General features: G+C 35.3%; 1 long non-coding RNA gene across 1 annotated transcript in view; it reads right to left on the reverse strand.

Moving 5' to 3' along the window:
- The window catches only part of LOC134797578 (uncharacterized), a 407,161-nt gene that overhangs the window by 12,256 nt on the left and 390,362 nt on the right, over positions 1–4,543 (reverse strand). The gene's annotated exons all lie outside the window — the stretch shown is intronic.

A 4,543-nucleotide genomic window follows, 5' to 3' on the forward strand; every position in this document is an offset into this window, starting at 1 on the left:
AATCTTTTTTAAATTCGTTTGTTTCTATGAAACACAGCACTAGAATACTGCCACTGATGTATCGTACGGCAATATTATTTTAAAATCTTGTTAATCTTTTGGACGCCAATGACCGATATATCCGCACCGTAGGGTCAACGCCAAAGACCGATTAATCGGTCACAGACCACAGAGCAACATAGACCTACGTGCATATGCATAAAGTTCAATTTCAGTTTTGACACTTCGGTGACGTGGCGTCAGCGTGACAGCTTTTGTGTTTGACACGGCGTCGAAAAGGTAATTAAGCACTATCATAAGTATTATAATAAACTAGTTTCTTATATTCATACTTCAGTGGTTTAGTTTAGAGATGCCCCGAATAGTGAATTTGGCCGAATACCGAATATTCGGTCCCCCTCTCGGCCGAATACCGAATATTCGGCGACTGAATATTCGGCATGACATGCGAACATGTTGAGTCACAATTATTATGAAAACTGTTCGCTAACAAAGCACAACGTTTGCTAAGATGTATTTTTATGTGGAACAGAATTAATGAATGTAGTTACGAGTCTATCAAATCAAACCCAAGATAAAAATAAAATATTTTGTAATCAACAAATGCTCAAAAACGTGCCCTCGTATTTAACTGCTTTCCAAGAATACATTTTAAATATTAAATAATACTTATTTTTGGTTATTTTTTTGTATAATTTTTCTTTTTAGGTAGTGGCAACAGATATTCGGTATTCGGCCGAATAGTAGGCAACATTCGGCCGAATACCGAATATTCGGCATAATGGCCGAATAGGCCGAACACCGAATAGTCACCGAATATTCGTGGCATCTCTAGTTTAGTTACGGAGATAATGTAACGAATTAAAATCCTGGTAAACCGTAAGATAAAAATCACAACATGCTAAACTTCTAGTTCAATTTAACCCCTTAATACCCACGATCCTACCAATAGTACTAATTCCTCTAATGTAATTTAAACTACATATTTTCATTGGCAACTGATTAGCATTTGTTTTGTTTCGTTCGATTTCAAAACAAAAGAAATTCAACCATATTCCCTTCACGATTGATTTCTAATTCAACTGGCAAGTTTTGGTACGGTGGGCCTCAGGAGGATAATTTGAGCATGATAAGTAAGTATTGAGCTCATTATGTAGCTTTAATAGTATAAGGTACCATATGTTCGCACTTTTCATACCACGACACTCACTTCCTAGATATAATGATCGGGGATATAACCGCGAAAATCGAAGTTCGCAAATTGCGGGCATCTTTCTCTGTCACTATAATTACAGTAATTACGCCTTCATTGGAGTAAAAGAGAAAGATGCCCGCAATTTGCGATGCTTGTTTACCGCTGTTACAAAGCATTCATCTCTTTCAATTGTATTCATTTGTATTTGTATGTGGAATGCTATTTCGCTGCCCCAATATTACAGGGTTCTATGTTACATTTTCAAGAAAGTTGAAATTCGACTTAATGTCACTATGACAATGTTCAAATTTCAGTTCAATAAAAGTGAAACATAGAACCCTGTAATATTGGACCAGCGATTTGTTGAAGTTATGGTATGTGTTGCTCTACTGGAAATAGTACATTTTATTGATACTTATTAACTTCTTTAATTAGGTAATATGATAAATGTTGACATACATTTTGTATATATATATAATGTATACAAGTTTAGGTTCTCTAATTCATGACAGTATAAATTAATAAATAGGTAGTTAGTTTAAAACAATTCATTCCAACAGTCAAAATACATTCTGTTTCTCATGATATTGTTTAGAGGAATCTTTCATTTAAAGTCTATTTTTAGACAAGTTTATATTATATTTAAATTATTTTGTGTTAAGTAGGTATATTATATTAGTCGAACTCGTAGGTAGATATCGTATTGAACAATTTTGTTGAATTAAAATGTATCAATACCAAAGATGCGCGACAACCAGTGCACGAGACTCGACATAAAGCTGTATTTATGAGAATAAAAATATTATTTTCTTTTAAGCATCTGTATGTTTCTTTTCATGGACTCTACCCCACACCATTATGAAGCATTTACGAAGACCCACCAGTCACCAAACGTAGGCGCTCCTTCCCTACCTGTATCTTTAGGTATTTAAATAAAAGTATACAAACAATTTGTACATTTTCATTTTTAACCAACCAAATACAAAACCGCCTGGATCAGTCACTGAACGACCTGACTTAAACTTACATTATTTGATCATGTAATGTTTTCATCTACCCACCCTCAACTGGCTTAAGGAGCCATTTGAGGGTAGATTTTGTTAACTTTTATTTAAATACCTAAAGACAGAATATAGTAAAATATTAGGCTGCGAGTTGGCTGCGAGCCGCATTTGCATCTAATATCACGCTGAATTAGTATGAGAGTGTGAGTGTATATTATACTGGTATCAACTGGTATGCTTCATCTGGGTGTTCTTTAGTTTCTTTTAAACAAGTTACCACGGTTTTTGTAAGGTACATCGCAAGGACTGGAAAAAAAAATCTTTTTATAATTAATTTTATTTATTATCTAATTCCTATCAACGGGCATAATACAGTTGCAAGAATAAATGTATGTCTCCGGTTGTTTACATTATTATTTACTGAGTGAATACGACTCCAGGTTTCTCTATCTTATCAATAACCTATATATTTGCAGTTTCTTCGAGTCCTTGATATAATTCAAAACTCGGCTCTTACAAAATGTCATCATTGTAACAGATATTTTTATTTTATAAATTATATGCCGTTTGCAAGGAAAGCCTTATTGTAAATTTTATTCGAGCTTCGTTTGGGGGAAATAACACAAAAATTAAGCAGTCAAATCAACCTATGCGTACAGTAATTAGGTTCTAATTGGCTTATTTCGCTCAAACGAAGCTCCGCATCATACATACTCTTTTTTTTGTATTTTTGGGTAATATAATTACTTTTTTTTACCTACAACTTACATACTTAATACTTAGATCAACGAAACGTGTGGCTTCAGGTGACATTGGTGGGTAAAGTCTTTGTATAAATTATTACACACGCGTTTCAATCGAAGTGCAGTTTTCGAAGTACATACATAATAAAACATTAATCTTTCAAGCCGGGATCACAAAATAACCACGCCAAAGCTGTGACAAACAGTCCGTTAGACTTTGGGTCAAATAATAATGGAATAAATTTCAGTATAATTTGTATAAATAAATTCTAGGTGAAAAGAAATGCCTCGCTAAACGCTGAACGAGTGTTCCGATGTCGATCGGCCCTGTGGGGTATATTCGGTACTCTCCATCCCTATCGCTCTTGCAACACTGGAGTGACCGAGATGGAGATACAAGATTATAGAAAAATCACGATAGCAAGCGCGGGCGCCGCCATCGGTCCACTCGGCCCGGGCCGCTCCCGAACTGTACAGACACTCGATTTCCATACCATCCATCACTTCCATCATATAAAAATGTTACCATTATAAATTTATATACTTACCTTGTTTTTATATAGTTGGAAATAAGTAGTTTCGGGAAATATTTGAAACTTATTTTTAAATAATAACAACCTACGTAATGCCTTGATCTTTAGGTATTTACAAGATTACCTAAATTGATTATATATTTTTAAACAAACTATTAAAGCTCCACGGTTGTGAAACATTTGTTTGTGGTACAGTCAGCAGCAGAAGTTGCTAAGCGGGCAAGGTGTTCAAAATGATCTTGACGCGACTTTATTGTTAAGAGAATAAGAGCGTGTCAAGGTAATTTTGAACACCTCGCCCGCTTAGCAACTTCTGCTGCTGACTGTACAAGTACTGTGGCACAAGAAAAGGAGAATTTAGAAAATTAAACCCGATAATTCATGACTGGCTATCGCTTTTCGTGGCAGAATGGCCTCACTGGGCATGTTTTGAACATAATATAGTGCTACAGCTATTTATCTAGGGACTCCGGGGGTCACATATAAATAAAACTCTACATAAAATAATTTTTAAATGCCATTCTGTCAGGAAACAAACGTTCCCTATTTATTTTGTTTACATACTATTACCCCTCTAGTAGTCCGATTCAAAGTAATCACGCCTAAGGGTGGTATTCCACCTGTTCGATTTCTTTGACCAATGTTATTGCGTCTCACTCCCTCATTAAGCAAAATGTGAGACGCAATACACATTAGGTAATTCGAATACGTCCAGAATCGAACGCTAGAACGTAGTTTACGTGAAAATTCATTTCATCCAGTCTGTGTGTAAAACAAAGTCCATAATATATTAAAATTTACTATCAAACAATTACATTCATTCAATAGTTAAAATATAAAAGTGGTAGACTAAAAACAAAAGATATATAAAATGGACTCCACGGGATTTGATCTACAGTAACCTAGTTTTGCAAAAATTATATAAACATATTATGTCGCGACACGACGATCTGAATGGGTCACAAGCATGGGGTGTGAGGCGTCACCAGAGACTCATGGTGGTATGTCCATAATGCCGGCCCGCGGTCAATGGTGACTGTCGACGGTGGCGAAATAAAACGACTGTGA

This window comes from Cydia splendana, chromosome 15 (genome assembly GCF_910591565.1).
Source record: "Cydia splendana chromosome 15, ilCydSple1.2, whole genome shotgun sequence".
NCBI lineage: Eukaryota > Metazoa > Arthropoda > Insecta > Lepidoptera > Tortricidae > Cydia > Cydia splendana.